A 23,329-nucleotide genomic window follows, 5' to 3' on the forward strand; every position below is an offset into this window, starting at 1 on the left:
AATGAGATTTTGTGTGCTGTACATACCCCTGTTCTATGTTACTTTGAGAATATTTGTTCATTATTATTTTATTCTTGTTTTTCCTATTAAATATTAACTGCAACACAGCCTTATTATTTAAGACTACTACCTCCAGAGATTTACTGCACATTTCACACCTTTTTTTAATGTAATTTTAGTCTGATAATTTTTGACTTGTTATAAATTTCTCAGTGTAGAATCACTGCACTAGGTTTACACCATAGTAACACATAACTCAGTGTGGAATGTTGATCTCACCTTTTGCCTGACAGTTAAATAGAGGAAAAAGAGGAGATTTGTGCTTATTTTGAAATGTGGACACACTAGCACAGTGTTTACCAACTATTATTATCTTGATGCAAATTTTCTCAGCCATGTTTTATCACTCTGAAATTTGGGTTCAAAAGGAAAAATATATATTTTTAAAAATGCAGGTTGCTAGTGTTCACCTTTTTGGTGGCAAATCATTGATCTGCTTGAAATTCATTCTATCATGCAACCAGAACTGGAACTGGTTTGGACATGAAAAGCTGATGATGAGCACAGTGGTGGGGTTGCCATTGTGGCTTGCCATGGCTTCACACACCTTTAAAACACTTTGAATAACAGCTGAAAAGGTAATATGTGGCATGTCAAAATTTGCAAGCATGGAGGGTTGTTTCCCTGAGGGTAAGTGTGCTTCATACTTATGGAGCAGGTGGAAAAAGCAATCTGTAAAAATTCATCCCATATTCCATCAGGAGCTCCTGGACTATGTGCGGTCATCTCTGAAGGACTGTGCTGGAGGGCTTCCCAACTCTACTGCCCCAAGGCTGTCTGTCAGAAAGATTTATCCCAGAGACACAAACACTAGAAGCTCTGGCTTCTTAGAAGTTGGGGTAGTCTGATTATCAAAGTTGAACAGATGCCATAGGCTCAGAAATTTGGGGGTTTTCTGAAAATTATTTTTATGAAGCAGTGAAGTCAGGGGAAGCCTGAAAACGATAATATGTGTAAGTGACTGATCATTGATTTTATTTTCTTTTTCTTTGTCCCCAGTCACACAATTATGGCTCTCTGTATCTATTTTCATGACATTATGGTAAATTCATTTTTTGTAGGGAATCAGACAGTGATTTGAACCTTCCAGAGTAGCCTTGACACTTTGAGAGTTAATGCCTTCTGTCTAATTTTGTAGAAGTCTTAAGTGTGATTCAGCTCTCATGGTTTAATCTAACTTTTTTTATTTACAATGTCCAAGTGTTTAGCTGTTTGCTATTTTCTGGACTAGAAAAAAACTTAAAAACCAAAACAAAATAAAATATTTGAAAATTTATTTTTAAATTCTTCCTTTACAGGATCAGGAGACTCTTGTCTTGTCATCTGTTTTTATAATATTCTCTGCACGGTGCTTCTTTTTTCAAAACTCTCCTGCAGCTAACAGATTCAGAAAAGGAAACCTGCAAATCAACTCAAGTCCATTATTTAAAATAAACAAATGTAATCTTCAGCAAGACTTATTTTGGTGTGGACAAAGACTCTAGTCTTAGGTAGAGTGGATAAAAACACTTTTAAAATAGATAGTCATTAAACAAGACACTCTAGCATTCACATTAGCACAAACAGAAACAGTTAAATTAGAAATCAAATCAGAAAAAAAAAATTATCCCATTTAATTTGATTTTTCACTTCATATGTATTCATTTAAACTGTTTACAATAAATAAACTGATTCTGTTTGTGATCATTTATATAAAATTACATATATTGATGTTCACGCATATTCCACATTGAATTGTGGCTTTTATTGGTAGATCTGTCATTTCTGAAATTTATTGTATATAATTAATGAGTCTTCATCAAATAATGGAAGATAAATTCCATCTGAGTTTGAAAACAATCTATTCCTTGTAGAATATAAACAGTATCCATTTTATAAATAAATCTACATACTGTCAACACATTATTGACTAATCTCCTCAAGCCTGATGGGAAACCAGTCCTTTCTGCAGATACAGAATGACTGTAAAATGATAGGACTTTTAACAACATTATTCTCAGGGAGCTTAACTACTGCCCTGAAAAAATTTAAGTCATTTACTTCATGCAATACACCTTGGAAAGAGGGAAAATATTTATATGCAGCTTTTCTCCAAAAGTGTTTTCAAATCTCTCTTCTTTTCTCTGAAACCTCAAAGGTGGTGATGATTGCCATGGCACAGCCCTTAGAAGGCATTTTATTTTCCTTGTGAACAACCCAGCTGAAAATCCTTTAACTCAGAGCAGGTCTTATTCATGATACATTAGGAACCCTTGAGAGCTCCCTCTTAAGGGATTTATCACATTTGTTTCCCTCACTGTCTCTGCTGCACATAGGAGTGATAACAAACACTGTTTGGATCTAATGCTACAATCTATATCTCTAAATATCACTGGCATCAAAGAATCAGACCATTATGATTTTCAAAGCCTCATTCACACAACTGAGAGACAAGTTCATTGTCTTCTTGATGTGACTATTAATATCCCCCCAGGGAGAGCTTATAGGTTCACAGAGGCGTTTTCTAGGGTTTGTTTGTTTGTTTGCTTTCCAGAGCCAACTTATTAGCTCTCAAAGATACTGTACATGATACTGGCACGATTTCTCAGAGCAGTAGTTGAGATGTTTTATTAGGTATTTCAGCTGAACATTTACTCTCTGAAACTGAGCTATCCAAAGAGGGCTTTTGGGACACTATCAATTCGGTCTAATGTATGAGCTCAAATTATTGTATCATTATAATATGCTGCTTGGTGTCTTTTGCCATTGATTTGCCTACATTTTTTAAATTGCTCAATCAGAAGCCATTTATCTGATAAATTATTAATGAATAAATGTTTGTGATGGAAAAACAAAATACTCAGCATTGCAAATCATGTATCCTACAGGCAACAACAGTCAGAAGTAAACTGCTCTTGAGCCAAGTAAGTGGTTTATGTAATGTGGATGGAAATTATATGTTGACATAAACACTTCATTGCAAAGAAAGGATGGCTACTATTCTCCTAGACTTTTACAAGACTCTTGTGCATTTATATGTTCTTTCATAGGTACAAAATTTAGTTTCAAGTGTGCAAAGGCATCTGCAATTTTCAGACTCCAACCATACTGCAAAGTTGCTCAGACTGGTTGTTCTTTGCAATATTTTTGTAGAAACCTTTTGATTTAATGTTGATCCTCTACTCACAAGTATTTTTTTTCAGCTAACAAAATAATTGCAGAGTTAATGTCTTTTGGCAGGTCACATTGACATTGATGATTTTGAGGGCTTAACTGTATTCCAAATTCCTTGAGACTTGATTTACTTTGAATGAAAGTAGATACGTTCATGCCCGAAGCTAGAAATTGTAGTACAGGGTTTGCAATTAAATACCATATTCACATTTGTCTCTGTGACCCACGTCTTCAATATGGAGGCATAGTCAGATTATTAAAAAAACCTCAAAAAACCACAGAAAATAAAAAAAAAAAGACAGGATCGTCTAAACAATTCTCACTAAATGCTGTTACCATTTTCTCCAGATGTGTTTTGCATTGTCCTCAGTGTAAAAGTAGTTTTTCCAATGATTTACAAAATGGCTACAAAATACATTTCTGGTCAATGTCAAGGGTGAAATGTAGCAGAGTAGCAGTAGAACGAACAATATATTACCTCTCTCCAGTAAATATCTAACATTCCTTTTCTTGTAACTCACTTAAAGTAAGCGTAATTAGCCATTTTCAGTCATTAGGTATGACTTTTGTTTGGGACTCAGTATTATGAAATGCATTTGTTGCAATTTTCCTTCCCCCTTCCCCTTCCCTTCTAACCTGTGCTCCAGATTCCAGGCTGCCAATGTTTACAAGACACTGACACAGTACTTCCAGAAACATGACCTGGCATGCACTACCTCTGGGGCCCTACTGCAAAAAATTTCTTTTCATTCATCCTCAGGGAAACTGAGGGTTTGGGTTATTTCATTTCTTTGGTTTATTGGGTGGTTTTGATTTTTTTTTATTTTCAAATATGCAGCAAGTGTCTTCTCTTTTTGTACAGGCTCAGCAAGTTGTACACCATTTCGGCAGAGATGCCTGATCTTTCCATCTGCATACCTGGAGGTGCTTTATTCCCTGAATGGTCTTTTCAGTAACCACTAAAGACTTCTTGGGACTGAACACTGGAACAGATGAGTTAAATCCTTCTGGAATGTTCTTCATCAGACACAGACGTACGGGACTTTCTGGATGTGCCTAAGGACACAAAGGTCAGTGTCTTCCCTAAAAGCCTCAGGTTTCAGGACTGTTTCATTCCATCTTTAGCACCAGGGACTATGTTTCAATTTGTTGCTTGAACAGGGACACAGATGAGTAAAATGGTGATTAACAAAACATTTATATAGATGTGATCATTCTTTTAACTGCCTCATTATAAATGTGCTTAGTGAGGTCAGGCAACCTAAAGGCTTCTAAATGACTAGCTGGCCACCAAGAGAAAGCTGTGCCCATGCTCTGAGCTCGATTGCCATTAATCATTTTGTGGCATTTCTTCTAGACTTGTGTTTTGTGCATTTCAACCACCTCTCACTTGATTTACAACCTGTAAAAAGGGGACAATATTCTATTTTGTTCATGAGATGATTCTTTACAGTCAGTGGGGGTCAGAGTGTTTGTTAACTGTGTGCTTGATTGCTCTAGATGGCATGGAGGCTTTAGGGGAATGCCAAAGACATTCATAGCATGTTGGAAAAAATTAATTTCTTATTAATGGCAGCTATTCATATTCCAGAAACTGTGTGATTTTGATAATATGCTTCATCTACCCTTTGATTTCTCCTAAAATATTATTTAATCTGCTGATATTATTCTGACACTACTTTGCCATCTCAGGAAATCAACCTTGACCAGAACAATTCACTGACATAATTTTTCTATGGTATGATTGAAAACATAGAAGAAATAATTTTGTAAGCAGATACATGCTCAGAAAGGTGGTAGAATGTGTGTGGGCATATGTGCTCGTCAAGTCATGTCTCAGACACATAACTGACAAGGAAAGTAGCAGGATCATAAAGATACATCAGGATTTTCAGCACTAATCATAACACTATAAAAACCACTATGTTTATAATGATGTGGATCATGCTATGAGCAGTAGAGAAGAAAAGTGAACAATCCTAACCTTGATTTTATTCTATGATTGCCATCTGTTTTTCATTTTTTGCAGAATATTCTTCAGGATTCATGCTCTGTCTGGGTTTGGGGGAAGAGGGGGAAAAGTTGTTTTCAGTTTCATTGAGTCAACTTCATCTTATTTCATAGGGACATTGAAAAAAAACCCTGGTTTTACAGATACTACTTTTTCTTATTAAGCATCTCCTATTAAGTCCATTAAAATCTATTAAAATAATTTCAGGAAACCTATTGGCTAAAGCGGACAGAACTCAAACTTGATGTAATTAAACTATATAAATTGAGTTCTGCTTTTTCTTTTTTGTGGAGGGTTTCTAGTGCTATCATCTGAATAATAGCTTTCTAATCAGCCTACTTCTATCTGCTACCCTAGCTACCATTTGAGTTTGTATTCTAAACACCAACTCCCCGTATAAAATAAACAAAAGATAAAAATATCATCCCTCATCAAAAAGAAGTTTGCCCATTGGCACCAAATATCTACTGCAGATAGGAGGAGAAACAAAACAAACAAAAAAACCAATACAGTTTTATTTTATCTAAGTTCTATTGAAGTTACAGAGAATCTTTGTAACAGACTTCAGTAGGAACAAGAAGATGAGTATAAAAATACAGACTCCATTTAAAAGAAGGTTAGAGGGGTTGCAAGATTGTACAAAGTTTGCTGTGTGGAGGAGAGCTGTGTTAGTTTTGTGAGGTGCCCTCAATGTGATGCCTAAATATTTTCCAAGAAAATCAAATTGATATAAGAACATATGTTGTAACTTTAATATGTGGACTTTTTAAGTAATATTACATCGTTTATACCTGTGTGTGTGTGTGTATTCTGTGAGGTTAATGAATATCTCAGTTACAGAGTTAAAATGCCAAATGTGTTGTAAACTCCATCTTCCTGCATTGTATGTTTGTGCCTGGGACGTTTGTGTAATCGGTCTGTATGTGACTGATAAATAAACATAAAGGATAGGATTATGGGTTTGGCTAGCTCAGCATAGTTGTTGATAGAACCTTGCTGGTTTAGGACAGATAATGCTGGAAGATAGGATCGTGGAATGGTTTAGGATGGCAGGGATCTTGTAGGTCATCAGTTACAACCCCCCTGCCATGGGCCAGGACACCTTCCAGTAGACCAGGCTGCCAAAGCCTCATCCAGCCTGGCCTTGAATATATCCAGGGTATCCACAACTTCTCTGGGACACCTCTGCCACTACTTCACCACTGTGAATAAAGAATTTCTTCCCAACATTTAATCTAAACCTACTCTCTTTCAGGTTAAAGCCATTGCCCCTTGTCCTGTCACTATTTGCCAATATAAAAAGTCCCTCATCCTCCTTGTTATAAACCCTCTTAAGGTACTGGAAAGCTGCTATAAGGTCTCCCAGAAGCCTTCTATTCTCCAGGCTGAACAACACAAGTTCTCTTAGCCTGTCTTCATAGGGGAAGTGCTCCATCCCTGTAATCACCTTAGTGGCTCTCCTCTGGACCTGCTCCGGGAGGTCCATATGTTTCTTATGCTGAGGACTCTGGACCTGGATGCAGCATGCAGGTGGGGCCTCACAAGGGCAGAGCTGAGGAGGAGAACCACCTCCCTCAACCTGCTGCTGACCTTTCTCTTTTGAAGCAGTCACAAGATGTGGTTGGCCTTCTGGGCAATGAGAGAATAGTGTTGGCTCATGTCCAGTTTTTCCTCCATGAGAAACCCCAAGTCCTTCTCCACAGGGCTGCTCTCAATGAGTTTGTCTCCCAGTACTCATACCCAGAACTTGCACTTGGACTTGTTGTACTTCGTGAGATTAAGTATCCTCCATATCTTTCACTTTGCTTACAGTATTGCTACTAAAGCATACATTCATTAATACCAATATTTGGTATTTTGGATATAAATTTGGATATAAACTGGTGTAAAAAAATTTGCTTTATTTTTCATTTTTGTGGATTTCATGGCTGATGCCACAAAAAATGTTGCAAACATTATTTGATAGATTGGAGAACAAATTGTCTTTGACAGGTAATAGACATGTTTGTTTAAACAGTGCAAATCAAAATGAATAAGCTAAATTATCTGACTGACTGTAAAACTGGTGGAGTTCTACCTGTCCAAATTTTCCATGGTTAATTTTTGTTACTGGCTGAATTTTATCAAAGGTGTGCAACTAGATTTATACACAAGGCCTGCAAAAGCTTAGGTATCAAAAGTAGGAAAATACCCTGATTTAAGTGAATAAATTATGGTTATACTGAATTGAGTACCTATAATGTGCATTTGGGGGGGGGGGGGGGGGGTAGGAAAGGCTTGTGAACTGGGAACATTTGGCATAACCTGAGATTTAAAACTGATCCTTGAGATTTTGTGCTAAGCCTACAGCATACAGACTGTATCCTGGAGGCTACAACTTTCTCCCAGAGGTTGGGAGGAGAGTCCCCTGACACAGGAAACACTGAATTCTGCCCTTCCATGTCCTAGGAGGTTGAATTAATGTGTGGAAACAAAAATGTCTTCTGTCAAATATATTTTGTGACAAAAAACCCCAGAAGTGATCTATCCACCATTTCAGAAGTAGGTCAGAGCTGTGAATCCTAATCTAAAGCAACAAGACTGAAACTCAGCATAAGGTCCCTTAAGATCCAGAAAAACAGGTTGTGTTTAAGATATGTCTGGACCCTTGTCATCACCTTTGCCTGTCTCATTGGTCCTCCTGAGAACCACCTTTCACACGAGAGTGACCTCATCTTCCTCTCAGCCAGTGCTTCTTATCAGAAAGCATAAAGCTACATACAAACAATGTAACAGCAAAATAAGGCTTGGGAATGAGTTTGATCCCTGGCTCCTGCTCATCCATCCAATCTATTCACTTGTTTCCTTGGTTTTGCCCCACAGTCCCATGAAATGCTCAGTAGATTTCAGGGAGCAGGCAGGGAAGGGACAGTTTCCAAGAAGCAGCTGAGAATACAGGCACCTTTTTTTTGCGGTAGAGAGACAGGCTCACTCAAACTATGGGCAAGAGAATTAGTCCTGGTTTGTTCAACTTAGAAACACACATCCTGCCAAGTGTTGCAAAGCCCAGATCCCCACTGCCTCCAGTGGGAACACAGACATCTTTTATCGTGAATGTTTTCACTGGTCACCACTTAAAGGACAGAGAATTTGAGGAGAATAAGCCGAGACATCTCCTCTTCCATTTTGAACTCTTAAAGAGGATGTAATGAAAAGTATTTGCAGTATGTATTGCTTTCTCACAGTAGAAAGCAATTGCTCAAACAACTACAGTGGCCTCTAATCCTTATCCCCAGGGCCTTTTTCTTTTTTTTTTTTTTCCTTTCATGTCATTTCTGGCTTTAATGAAATGACATGAATGAAGTTATGTTTACCGTGCTACTCTTGTGGCAGAAGCTTATCCCCTGTGTCTTCTTGTAAACTCATGGTCTTTTGCTCTCTTTTGTATATAGTCTTTTCTGGAAACTTTCAATATGATTTGACCTTAGTAGCATGTTAGACATCACATCTATTAGCTGATTCTGATATCTGTCATGCAATTTCCTCCCATGTAAATTAAAAAACTTCTAAACATAGATTTTTTTCCAGTAAAAAATGATGAGAGAGATATGATAATAAGCTTTAACAATATAACAATTAAATAATTAAAGCATAAACCCATAAATTCTAGACACTTTGTCTCTTCTATTAAAAATGTGAATATCAAACATTTTTTACAAGAGGTAGCAAAGGATTTATGGCTTTCCCTCTCTCAATAATTTAATTCATGTAAGATTTAAAAAATATTTGACTTAAGAAAATGTGGGCATTTTTACTTACTTGGAAAAAAGGCATTTTAAACAGCAGGATGTAATTTCAGACTATTTGCAGTCAAGAGGCCTCTGCTGAGCAAAATACTCATTCAATTTAGGAATGCAGATTATAATAATTTTCCTATCTCCCTCACAGCAGGATTCCTGCCATCGTTTTGCAAACCCACAGGTTGCAGTATTGAATGACTAGCTAACTTCAGTTTCAGGTAACACACGCTTTAAATGTGTTCTCATTAGCTCAACTTAGTTATAATGCAAAGCTGCTTAGTTTCACCAAGTGAAATGGGATACACTTAAATTGCCTCATCTAATATAATACTCCTTAATACATGCAAAGTGGTTTATGATGGCAAAGCTTGTAGAGCATGAAAATCAGCAGGGAAAGTAAGGTTTTCTGGCTAAAATTGTCAAAAAGAAGTCCTATTTTATATCATTTCTTTTTAAAGAGGTTAAGAATGAGGAAAGACAGATTGGAGTAAAAAATAATCAGTCTAGAAAAATGTAAATTTAGCACATTAACCTTTTAATATATCAGCTCTACCAAACAAGAAAATTATCAACTAAAGCTGTTCTTTCAGTAATATCCTTTGCACTGTAAAATTAAATGTAAAATACACGGTGTCCAAAATGTATTGCAGTAAGAAACAATATTCTTCATTCTATCTATTTAATGCAGTGAGTCTTATATTGTGCACCATGTTTCCATTTGCTAGTATTACAACAATAGCAATATCCAGCTTGGTGTGGCTGTATTAATTTGCAGGGACTTTTTAATTTCAGGCAAAGAATTACTTATCTCTCTTCCTCCTTTAAATGCTGAATGAATACACCCCAATCTTGTATACTTTGCAGACACAAATTATGGTTTCAGTAGGACCCCAGAAAAACTGGTAACATCATTTCCTTTTCTTCCCAATATCCTGCACCTGCAGTCTGACCATAAGACTATAAATCCTTTTCCTACATCCCTTTCCAATGCTTCCAGAAAACTCCAGAGAGGTGCTAAGCTGCTGCAGGCTTTGCAGATGACACCCAAGTGTATATCTCACTTTCTGCAGATGTAACCAGAGCCATCATAAAGATGTTGCACTGCCTAGAGGAAAATGGCTCCTGGAGAAGAGCATCTGGCTGAGAATAAATTTGGGTGAGATCCAGACAATACTGGTTGAAAGACAGAAATGTTCCAGACAGCCAGTTGAGCAAGATTCCTATGTTCATGCCTAAAGCATTAGTTTGCAATGAGGCTGTTCATATCCTTGGAAAAAGGCAGGATAAGCGCATTGCTCAGCTGTGGCCCCAGAGAATGAACCAAGAACTCTTCACAGTCCAGTTAAAAGCATCTGCAACACGTTTTTTTGGTTTTGGTTTTTTTTCAGTCTGTGTTAGTTTCCACTTTGCTTACAATATGAGGCAGCAAAACCAACAAAATCTAGAAAATGCTCACACACCTCCAAGAAGAAGGCCTAGCCACAAAGATCTCTCTGCTTTATTTCTACAACTCACAGTATCCAGGGCTGTTTGGCTCTTCACAGTAAGAGAACATTGCTCCTGCAGTGCAGTGTTTCCAAGGCTCATATTTGCATCAGGATAGTAAGCACTAATCTTGTTCTCAAAGGTACAGGCATTTTAGTTCTCTTGATATCCACAATTGCTTTTTCATTTCCTGCAAATGGACAGCTTCTACAAGAAACAATCTGAAACTTTCTGAGCAAAGAGGGTTCCTGAGGGAGGTTTAATGATTCTCTTCTGGTGAGCTTTTAGGATCTGTACATATTGCAGAAGCCTTTCAGCAAAGAATTTACTTCCAGAGGTCCTGTATGTCTGCTTAAATTATGACTTCTACTCTTGGGGGCAAAAAGGTTAAAGACAGATGATTTAAACTCTGGGAGGTCATACAAACATCCTTCATCAGGGATATTTCAGGATACAACAGCTCTTACGGTAACAAAGTAGAGATGAAAGCATACATGAAAACTATAAACAAGTAATGTCCCATGAAAACACACAACTGGAAAAGCCACACACAATACTTCTGGGGAAGATGGAATCCAGTTTCAGGATGGAGCAGGTCTTTGAACCAGGTCTCAAGCCTTGATGAAAAATTATGAATGTCTTTATGAAGGAGAAGTAACTGTAAAACTCTTGGTAGTCACTGTAAAAACCTTGAACATTCTACCTGAAGGCATTATCTTTTTTTTTTACTCAGTTTCCTCAACAGGGAACAGAAAAAGGCATCCTGGGGTCTTTTTCTTGAGGAGTTTGTTGGTGTAAGCAGTCACCTACAGTTTAGTCACCTAGATTTTCTGAGGTCACAATATGACCAAGTAAGATGTGCTCCTCTAAATATTTCCCTTGTATTTCTTTCAGTTCACATTCAGGAGTAAGAAAGAATAACATAACAATACAGATCTTCAGCTTTTTACCTTTCTTACTGATGACTGCATAGTTTTGGTTTTTGGGGGATACTTCTCAGAAATTTCTCAGAAATGTCTCAAAAGCAAAGATGTATTCAGAGAGTGTTCAAGTCATCCTGTTAATTTTCCATGTATGTTTTGCGTATATGAACTGGAACATTGATCTTGATTGGTTAATCTTTGGGCCTCACAAGGAAAATACATTCCTAGAACATTTTCCTCCTGGTAATGCCTTCCTTGTAGTCACTTGTTGGCTTGCCAGCTGTGCTGCTTATCACAGCTTCATTCACTTTTTGAAAACTCTTTAAAATATTTCCATTAAAAGCTGTGTAGAAAACTCAGTGCATGCCTGTGAAACACTCATAGGAACATGTAGTTATTGGGAGGAATAAAATAAAAAATTCAAAGCTACTATTCAATTGGTATGTGCACAGCCATGCTGTACTTATTGCCATCATGAATAAAGCATTTGTTTTGCTAAATTGTACGTGTATTCCTAGAGGGGTACTTAAAAGACAGAGTTTGTTAGAGAAGTCATGTAAATGCAGAATTTCTCCTGTTTCAGTGTTCAAATCATAAGGTATAATCATAAATCCTGACAGCAGTCTGACCAGCTAAAAGGGCACACGGGACTCCACTAGAAATCTGGAAATTTCTTTTCCATGGCCACTTGTATAACCCAGCTCCTCTAAGGAATGAACAACCAGCCAATCCATGTCATGGTCTAGTGGTGTTGTCCCTCTCCAAATGCCCTGTCAGTGCAAGAAGTCCCAGCAGAGAAAGGGCAGTAAACACTCCAAAACACTTTCCTGATCAGCCTCTGCCTCCTGGAGCCTTTCCAAATCACGAGCTGCTGTGTGAACACTTTGCTCTCGAGGGGATATAATGAAAGCTGACATGCTTTTATCTGCTAGGAGACTCACAGGAAATAGTGCCATAAAAATACTGGGTTCCCTGGGGACTTTATGCTTGTTGATTTGGTTGGTGCTTTTTTCTATATTTTGAACTGTTACTTGAAAGTGTAAATCATTCTTCCTTCCATAAAAGAGAGTTACCAACACAATTGCAAGATGCGTATACTAAAGCTTGCCAAATACCTTCTGTGTCCTTTCTGATTGTTCTGGTAGAGGGTGGCATTTTCTTTCCTTTATTAGTTTGCTGGTATCTTGATGAAGATCAAGAAAACTACTGTTTTAATGGGCTTGACAAAGTGATTCCTACTTTAACAGCTTTTCAAATACCTCTTAATATTTCAAATATACCACAACTATACTTACGAAAATTTAGTCAGAAATTTCTTTTAACTTACAAAAAGGGAAAAAACCTAAATAGCTTCCCTTTCCTTATTGTTTTTGATTTACTGTTCTTTTTACTGTAGCACAGTACAAAACTTTTATGTTTCGTAGCACAAATACTAGTCTCTGATTTTTCCTCCTTGAAGGTTAATGGGCATAGAAATGAAGTAGTAATGGCATTTTCTTTCCATAAAGCACTTGCTTTTACAGCTGTTTAAATTGTGTGATTCCATCACATGATAATATATACATATTTCTATGTGGATATCTGTTGGAACATTGAGAGTGTCAGCTACACCTTCATGAAGTCAAAAGGCTTACCATAAACAAAGTTTGGATGTTTGCTATTTTAACATTACATCCGTATTGTGGATGTAGCATTCTAAAACTATGCAAATTCATACAATGGATAGAACTTTCTGATGTAATTTTTTTGTCCAATGTTTTGTAACACTAAGTTATTCCTAAATTATCTCCTTAAGAACAAAAGTCAGTGTTCTCATGTATGCTTCAGGATTATTGGCATGGTCCTAGAAGGATGCAAATACCTGAAGTATAATACAAGCAGAATCTGAAGATTTGAAGATTTGAAGATTCACAAGGATCTTAGCTTGCAAGAAAGCTTGTCACTTCAAATTCCCTCATCACCCAGCCCAGAAGCATTGCTGTATGGGCTGTGTTGTGTATCCAGCTAATTGTTGCCTTCCACAGGCAGTTCAGATTTCACAAGACAAGTATCTCCAGAAACTTGTGTTCTGCATTGTTTGGATAGTGAGAGTTTCCTAGTAATCTTGTGATTCTCACCTGAGAGAGTGGGCATGTTTTTCTTGGTTTGAGTATTTAGGCTTTAATTAGGAAAAAAGTTGAATGGAGACTGAATTGTAAAATTTATGTCTCATTTTTAGAGGTAATCCACACTCAATTCTGCTTCCAAACACCAAGTCAGCAGGGATTGTGAAGTCACAGGATAATATATAGAAAGTGTATCCACTAAAATACTTCAGTTTTCACTGACTTGTGCTCATGCATTTGCATTCTTATGTTATCTTGGATAGAAATGATGTTCAGTGGTAAATGGAAGAAAAACATGGAAAATAAATGGGCCGTGCAATTTATCCACTCCTACTTACTGTTCCATATCAAAAATGCTTATTTAATATTTCAGCTCCCTGAACATCTTAAATCTGTGGATGTTTAGAAAAAAGGCTTTTCTACTTTGGCAAAATTCAAAATGTCATAGGAAAATCACCCTATTTGTGATTCAGATTAAAAGATTTGGTACTTTTCAATTTCATGTTCTAAAAATGGCATGGATCTGAAGTTTATTTTCTTCATATCCTCTCTTGAAAAAACCCTCCAAACAACTGGAAAAATTGCCCAACCTAAATAGCTATTCCTTTCCTCACGTATATCAGAGATTTTGAGTCGTTTTCAGAAGTTATTATAGCTTCCTCCAATCCTCTTATTCTCAGTAACTCTTGGAACCTGGCAGCTCAATCAGGTGTGAAAAATAATCTAATTTTCATAAGCACACTAAATATGTTGGAAGTTGGGTTTTCAGTAAAAAGATGACATCAAATAAATATTCTTTTTTTTTTTTTAATCAACGTTCATTCCAAGACAGTTGCACTACCTACAAATGGCAGTGAACTAACATAGAGGACTGGAGCATTTTTGTGCTTATACAAACTGTGCTGGAGACTTGAACACATGCATTTGGAATCTTTGTCCCTGTTTCTGAATATCATGACTCTTTATTTAGAATATGACTATATCTCAAACTAAAAATAAAATAAGGAAACATTTTCCCATCTTTTTTTTTCCCTCACAAACTGCATAGATCTCACAGGCCCAAACTTGAATTGTACAATCTGTTCCTTGGCCTCATTGGAGGGACCGAGGAGTTTTCCTGCCTACAAGCATAAGCATGTAGCAGAAGTCTCTAAATTGAGAACTTGCTCATTTTAAGCTGATTTTGTACTCAGAAGCCCAGATCTGAATCACATTCTGGAAACATTTGTCTCTTGGCACTGATCACAGGGAGAGTTTAAGGTGACTTCAGCTCCCAACTCAGGCATTTTGCTGAGAAAGTCATCATGATGGAGAGTGAATCCAGACCCTAATGCTGCCACATTCCCAGTCCAGATTCCACATGAAACCTAGTTGTAGCCAAAGGAGATAGGAGCTGTGTATTTGACCCCAAGCACATAGATATTCTCCTCAGACCCTTTGTCAAAACTTGCCAGAATGTTTAACCTTGGAAAATAAGGACATATGGAAATATTGACACAGCCTTGAAAGCTGTAGCTCAAACGTGTCTGCAGTAAAATGTATTAAGCTTGTAGCTTTGACACAGGAATGGGATGATGCATAACTCAATGAATACAAGAGATTTTTTCCTTTGAAACTCCAGACAGCAATGCTCGATCTCTGCAAAGCTCAACAATATATAAATAGCTCTTTGTCACTTTCATGAATGCTTGTTTACAAACCCCTCAATCCCACTGAGTGCAAATAAAAATTGACAGGTAACACTGTAATTGAAGGTGCATGTGTATATGGTGCAGTGCTTGTTTATTTGTGCAATGTTGTGCTGGGCTATGCCAAACACAATGGAAAAAAAGGAACCATTGCAGTCATTTCAGCAAGTTATTTGGCTGCATGCATGATGTGATCTACTTCTGGGTCTCGTGAATGCATTCAGTTTTACTTGTTAACCAGCAAAACATTATTTATTAATGACTTCTTCACGCTTTATTAAGCCTAATGTCAAAACACCTCTGTGGGACTCTAGGCATGTTCTCTCTTTGTATTAAACCCGTCTAAAAGAAAATGAAAAATTATGCATCAAAGCTACAGATAAAACCCCGTAGATATCCTTTCAATTTCTCTTGATCCTGGCAGATGATGTTTCTGAATATTTGTGAAAGCACAGCACTTGATTGTATGCTGGCTTAAATTGAAGCATTCTGCAATCTCAGATGTGTGTAATTAGGGTGCCTTAGAAACCTAACAAGGCTACTGTGGTCTCCAAAGCTGCAGAGTGCTCAGATGGCAAAAACTGACAAGTTCACCACAGAAGTAGAATTCTTTCTTATTTCGATAAACTGATGTTCCATATCACAGGGAAAGGCTACTTCATGAGAACATTGAAATTAAGCAAAGTAGGAACAGATTGAATTACCTGTGACTTCTGTGGTTTGAGATGGTTGGTATGGCTCAGGAAACTAATACTGCAGTTCAACAAACTTTTCCACCCTTCATCTGACAGAACACCTTGTTGTTTAACACGTGAGATTCAAATCCAACACATCTTAACCAATAGCAACATCCTAAGATATATTTCATGGTTCTTCTATATGTGTCGGTATTTAACATTGATTAAACAACACCAGTTTTTAGACCCTAGAGATACAGACAGAATGGAATGAACTTATGATTTTATGTAGTTGGAAGAAATGGTCATTTCAAGAAATTCAGCATGTTAATCAATTTTTACATGAAAGAGAAGCCTTCAGATAAAACTCCTAGTTTTCTCTCATCCTACATTTGAAAAGGAACCTTTTGTACTTGTAGTTTTTAAAAAAGATTTTGGTTAACAGACTTAATAATGGCCAATCAGAATTGCCTGAGTTTTAAAAATAAGGCAGAAGTCATATTAGAAAAACTTTAAAACTAAGAAATTTTATTAATTAGAGGTCAGTTCCTTTTATGAAAACACAGTATTTAACATCTGAAGTGACAACACAACAGTTTAGCTGTTGAAATCCAAAGTTTTGCACAGTAGAAATGCCATTTTGTTTCTACTGAAGACAAAGGTTCATCATAGGTTTTATTGGAGAGCAGAAATAAGGTGGAGAGCCTTAATTTTACTCTCAACTAATCCTGGCCTATGTTTATATATCAGATAAACAAGGTAGCAAAGTTTGACCAAAGACAGAGGCCAAAAATATTGGGACACTTTCCAACTCCAGCAACAGAAATCTAAGGATAAAAATTCCTGGAGGGAGTTGTGGGTAGGTGATTTGGACACTGCATAATCACTACTGCTTTATTTCCTACTTTCTGATTGTAATTACTACCAGTTATGAATATTTAATGTGAGCTTGTTTTGCGCTTTTCCTTTTTCTTTCATCTTGCTACTTTCATCATCTTTCACAACATCTGAGAGATCAATGTAAGGCAATGGGATGGTTGGGGAATGTACCATATCGTTACCATATCAGAGCAAACATAAATAATTGGGAGGGCAGATCCTCAGCTGGTGCCTGTAAACGGAGCTGACCCAATTTTGGTAGAAGCTGTCCAGTTACAGGCTGTCATTCAGAGACCTCTTGGCGTGGAGGTTTCAGTATCATAAACTGAAGAGTGCCAGGCTTCCCTGCTGGAGTGCTTTGTTCCCTTTTCTGCCAAGTAGACACTGGAGCCTGGTTTGTCTCTTTCCAAGTGGGTGCCTCATCATCAGAGAAAGAGTCCTGCCTGTCTGGTGCATGGTTTTTGTCTGGCACTAGCTATAAAGCTGTGAAATAAGCCAGGGGTGGTAGAATAGGGCTCTGCTTTTCTCCTCTGGTTATCTTTTGTGATAAATAATTGAACCTGCTAGAGATGTTAGCCTGTAAATCCCAATGGGAAGGAGGCACCCCTGCCAGCCCAGGAAAAAGTTCTAAAATGACACAGAAGCAGGATCAAAATTCAAGTCACATCCTTTCCATTGGTGCTTCCAAATATTTAGCATGGTTAAGTGCAGAAGGTTTCTCTTTCAGGGTGTGGGGTTTTTCCCCCACATTATTCAGCCAACATAGTTATTACAGATTTTCCTCTTCCCAGCCTCCTAATGCATTGCCTATGCTACATACAGGATACAGTGTGTAGATGATGGAGGGGGTGTTAAGTGTGGCACTGTAGTGCTATGCCCAGCAGCTCTAGATCCAGCTCAAGAAGCTTTGCACTGCCTAAAGGCCAAAGAGAACAGGTAATCTGCCTTTCTAAGTGTAAGGCAATGCAGGCTGGTCACTGATACCATGGCACTTGGGCATGTTGCAGGTATCATCTTAATGGCTGCTGTGTGCTGCTTTTACACTGCTGTTTGTGTATGCTCAGAGATTTGTGCCAATAAGGAAGTGGAACTGGAAGATGTCACAATTAACCCTTAATGTATTTGGTTACTTTTTCTTTTAGTACAAAAAAGATGTCAATAAAATTTCATTTGTTTTGGAACCAGGTAAGCATTATTCACCACTAAGATTAACTAGAGTCCAGAAACCCAGCAGTAACTCATTTTAGACCAAAGGGAAGCTGTTCAGAGCTTGTCAGGTCCCTTTAGAATACAAGAGAAACAAGAAAGTCTGTATTGTACAGATTTCCCAGGAGGACACAATTAAAAATCATCCTGTTCAGAAACTACTTTATATGCTTTTGTTTTTAATAAATCCCTTTGAGACCAGCAGTGGCATAATATTCATACTGCTTTTGGTCTGTGTATGGTCTTCATGCTACTCGTTGTCAATCCACCACACTTTCTTCTCAACTGCTGTTTAATGAGAAACTCAGGATTAGATGGAGGTTACCCCCTTCTTTACACAGATTCAGTACAAGCTCAGTTTCATTTATTTGATTTCCAGAAAGGCAATTTCAGATGATTGCTGTGATGTGGTGATATTACCATTGCTGTGAACACATCATTTCTTCAGAGCACAAGCTGTCTGTTTACAACTTACTCTGGTTCACACGGTGGCATTCACCCCTCTGTGAGGACAGCAGAGCTGTGACAAGCTTCACTAGCCTCGCCCATGAGCTGACTTTGGTACACACTGCCACTGACATTGATGCCTGGTGCACTGTCACATCACCTGAGCCCTGCATGTGGGAGAGCTCATGGGCAGTAGTGAGGCACATTTCCACCTGTAGTGTTGTTCAGAGGAACTTGCTATGGATGGAACTGTCTGGTGGGACAGGACTCTGGTGAAATTTGAGTTCAGCCCTCCCCTATGAATGCATGAAGCCAAGGACACAAAAATCCTCCTCTCTTAGATCAATGCAGTTACTGGCAGGTTTGCTCTGGAAAACAAAAAGAGGACAAATGTGCTCAAAGATCTGGGTTCTGTGCATTATCTTCAAGGCAATTTCACTTAGTCATGTAATTTTTACCCTTTGCTGTACACATGGGCCTCCCATCATTCTCTATCACACAGTGGAATATAACCTACTGCATATGAAGTAATGAGAAAGGAGAATCATGCAAAATTAATGTTTTAATGATTGGACTTGTGCTTTGCTTTGCTTATGTTTGGGGGAAAAGCATGTGAGGAAAGCTCTTCTGTATCCTCAATTACTGCTGCTCCAGGCTATTTCTGCTGTTGTAGCAGTTCCGATAAGCCTACAGAAGAGAATCACTTTTCTGTTGACAGCACATTTTCTGGTATTTCTGCAGCAGTTCAGTAATGTCTTTATTGTGTAATGTTGTATTTTAATAGTCAATTAAAATTCCCATTGAATTGACAAAATGGACTTGAGAACTTCTGAAGACTATTTGGCTAAAAGTACACATGAGACTGTTCTGATAATCACTGCTATGACACTACTACATTCAGACCTACTCAAAAGCCTCATCTTATCACAATAGGAAAAGTACTGAGGCAAGAGAAAACATAAATGCATTCCTTCATAAAGGAGTCTGTTATTGAATTGAATCTCATTTTTCTGTCATGACCATGTCTCCTCTTTTTTCCCTCCAACACTGTCAGTATCTCTCTTCTGCCTTTGTTCATTTTCCCAACTCTTTTCTGTGTTGGCTTTTTCTCCTTGTTTTGTTTTTGTTTGTTTCCTCTCATCCTCATGTACTCTACTAATAACAAATAGTGCAGTGCCTTTGTGATGAGGATAGGAAGGTGATGAATAGTCCAGTAGTCAGATTTCAGAGGCTTCACATGGGGTTTGTGTGAATTCTTTTTTTGTTTTGTTTATGCCTTTCACATAACGAATGTGTTTACAGCCTGCAGGTTAAAATGAATGAAGGTAGCAAATACCTAAGACAAGCTCTGTATGAGTAAGTACCCCACTAACAGGCAGCAAGGCTTGCAAACACAAGTCATCCCCACTCACTCATTGTTCACTTCTGCCATCCCTAAAACCTCATCTACAGTCCCGTGATACTTGGTGGGTTTCTTAACACCTCAGCTGCTGGAATCACTCATTGCATGAAGAGGTATTCTTCCAATCAGCCTTTCTCAGTTCTCCCAGTTTCATTAGAGGATATTTTGTTTCCAGACATCATCAGTAGATATTCTTTCAGCATTTTTAAGATGATCTCCTCAGGACCTTACCTCATACAAAAGGGTAACAAGCTTATGCTAATAAATTCACTGCCAGATGTGTTGTGGGATGGTGTTCATAATATTTAGCAACTCTTGCAATTGCTCCACAGAGGAAGCTTTTTCCAGCTTCCACAGTCAAACACTGCAAGCAAGGCAAATGACGGAACTTGGGAAAAGCCATAAATAGGAAGCTCACAATTCAAGATACAAGCAAATCCATAGGGTTACTGTTTGAGAGAATAATAATAATAATAATAATAATAATAATAATAATAATAATAATAATAATAATAATTTTAGCCTTTTGGAAAGATAAGGACAGACAACAACAACATTTCATTGCAAACAACATTTCAGTATTCCTCATTCTATTGCCTCTGGCCTTTAGGTTTTCCACTATAGTGTGTAAATAAAAGTGAAATGGCACTTTCAAATGTACTTCTGTGACTCTACAGATGTGTTATTAATGTGGATTTTTCAAGGCACAAATTGGCTGTGATTTAATTATATGAAAAAAATACAGTGAGAATCTTCTTGCAGGTCATTCTTCCTATTGTTAACTGCAGATGGTGAAGAATAATTTTGAACAAAAATGAATATTTGGAGAGCACACAAACAAGCTTTTACAAGGACTAAAATCTGGGGCATGATGGGCTGGGGAAAATGAAAGGGGTATATTTTAAAAATTGAAAAAGTAGTAAGGCCCATGAGAATTGTCAGTGTGAGGCAAGGGTTTGCTGGAGGCAGGTGTATGGGTCAGTAACAGAAGGACAATCAGCAAGAACTAAAACTGGCATTTTTTATTTCAGTATATATCTGTACTTGAATCATTCATTCCACCTACTGAAATATTTGATTCTTCTTCCCTGGTGGGACCTTCACAAAGGTCTGGTGCACAGTTGCATGCATGGAGCAAGGAGAAAAGACTGAGGCCACATGGAAACCTGGTCCAGGTCTGCAGTGGCCTAGAGATGCTGCTGTGTGCTCCTGTGCACCTCTCAGCACTCCCACACAGAGGAGAACACTGCAGCATGTTTTTTTACATGAGGTCCTGAGCTCTCTGCCATGAAAAGCAAGAGTGCATGGAGAAATGGCAGGTTTTTGCCCTGAAATGCAGCCAAGGTAAGCACCCAGGGACCAGTGTAGCCTATTTAAGCATTCATTTCTCTTATTTGCATGTGTTATATCAAAGTATTTAGTTAATGATTACATATAGGTTTTTTTCAGACTTCTGTTTTTTTCACTGCACAAGGAGGGACTATGCACTGAGAACAACCAGCAATACACAGAAGAAATATGCTAATCTCTGTAAGATGCCTGTCTTGTGTAGTAGAAATGGAAATTATGCCAGTTAAGGCAGAAAAATGCAGAAAGAAAAAATTAAAACACCTGAGACTTCAAAAGTGGATATCGTAATTTTAGCAGTTACTGCCCACCAGCTGTTCATTACTGTGCTTTAGTTAAAGTTTTCTGCCTTCACAACTGAGTTGTATTCATGGTTAACAGCTTAAAACAAGCCCACTGGCTTTTTGCTAAAGCTGACTCAATCTCTTGGTGAGGGCATCAGGTGGCTGTGGATGTTGTAACAGCAAGGGAGGGCAACTCCTTAGATTGCATCAACTCTATCTTGAAGAAGAGATACCTAGAGAGAATGCTGTCTTGGCCTCTGCCACAGGCTTCCTGGTAACGGTCAGCAGGTGACTAAAATTTTTTCACAGGTGTTCCCTAAATGCATTTTACTCCCAATTCATTCAATTTGTCTGAGCAAAAGGAAATATTTGGGGCCTATTGGCAGAAATAGTGAACAAGTCTCAACTGCAGTTGAAGACCCTGGGTAGGCTTCCCCCAGTCATGCCATTGGAAAGGGTCAGGTTAAAGGCTTCTCAGACTGACTTTCAAGTTCACTGTTATATTTCACAATTCATCTGGAACACCTGTGGTCAGTTCCCTGTCTTGTGGTGGGACTCTAGCAATACTCTTATCTCACACAGGCATTGTTAAGATACATTTTTTGAGCTTTGAAAAGAATGTCACTAGAGAAAAATCTTCATTTAAGGAAGCTGTCATTCCTATTAGAGGTAGAAAGTGAAATTCAGCCCATCTGTTGTGTACCGCTGTCCGATTTCAGCTTTTTCTCTCATACTTGTAAAACTCTTGAATGTGACAAAAAAAATGACAATTTTTTTTAAAGTTGCTCTTCAGAGCATGTGGTAAATGATTCTTGGATATCCTTTTCACACTTTCAATGTGTGAGCAAAAGGATGTATGAAGAGAGTTGTCTGTCTTTTCTTTCCTTTTCTTTTTCTTCATTTGAGTGTGTAATGCCTCCTTTCCCAATGTTACCCAGAGTCTTTCTGCGTGTGCCCTGTTGTCTGCATTGCTTAGCTTTACTCTGTCAACCCAAAGTAGTGTTGATTAGGAAGCTGATATGGTTGCTAACAAGCTGTATCTAATGTGTTGATTTCAGTCCACAAGACAAGTTTTCTTGGTACTATTTAAATACCAAGAGAAAGTTGTTAGTGTAATAAAATGCATGGTTGATTTGTTTTTTGGAAATTTGCCTTACATCATCATTAGATGTAAGAATCGTTTGCATTCCTATGATGCCATCATCAAACAATGAACCAGTCAAGATCCACCAGCTCAGTTATCTTTTTGCGTGCTGCTAATAGTGACACTGCATTTGTGATGAAGAAACAGCAGTTTGAAATATCCCCTACTGATAGTGCCAGAAGAAGGCTGGAAAATCTCCAAAACTCTCTCATTTTGAAAACATTGCTGAATTTCTTTGTGAATATATGAATATACATATCTTTCTTATTTGAGCAATGAGATTTTTTTCTCACTTGACTGTATTTTCTACTTGTGGTACATATTGGTTCAGAAAGAGATTAAAGCTTACCTCATGTATCAAGGAGGGCGAGAGGTGGGAATTTCAGTGTTATGTCCATTAAAATCAGGAATTTATATATTTTATCTATAATCCACTTTGCAAATAAGGGGGAAGTTAGAAAAGATCATACACTCCATGTTAAGCACAACTTAATTGTCACTGTAATGGAATTGTTCCAGAATTGAAGGATACTGCTTAGAAACATCAGGATACTGATGAGAAAACAGAGTAACAAGTCAGTAAAATCAAAAGGCCTGATTTCTACAAGAATTGCAGCCCCTTCTGTGTGAATAGAAACAAGAACAAATTAGGAAACACACTTTTGTATGTGGTCGTATGTGGAGGAATGAGTATTTATGCTTTATTTTAGGTGACATTCTGTACCTTTGCTTCTGATGT

General features: G+C 37.7%; 1 protein-coding gene across 5 annotated transcripts in view; it reads left to right on the forward strand.

Annotated features, from left to right (window-relative positions):
• HS3ST5 (heparan sulfate-glucosamine 3-sulfotransferase 5) overlaps positions 1 to 23,329 on the forward strand; it is a 191,474-nt gene that overhangs the window by 95,101 nt on the left and 73,044 nt on the right. For all 5 annotated transcript variants that reach the window (XM_071438299.1, XM_071438305.1, XM_071438272.1 and 2 more), the window contains exon 2: positions 4,076 to 4,283. The gene's annotated coding sequence lies outside the window, so the exon portion shown is untranslated. The remainder of the gene's footprint in view (positions 1 to 4,075; positions 4,284 to 23,329) is intronic.

Source organism: Agelaius tricolor, unplaced genomic scaffold (genome assembly GCF_023055355.1).
Source record: "Agelaius tricolor isolate 1412-34295 unplaced genomic scaffold, bAgeTri1.0.p SCAF_1, whole genome shotgun sequence".
Taxonomy (NCBI): Eukaryota; Metazoa; Chordata; class Aves; order Passeriformes; family Icteridae; genus Agelaius; species Agelaius tricolor.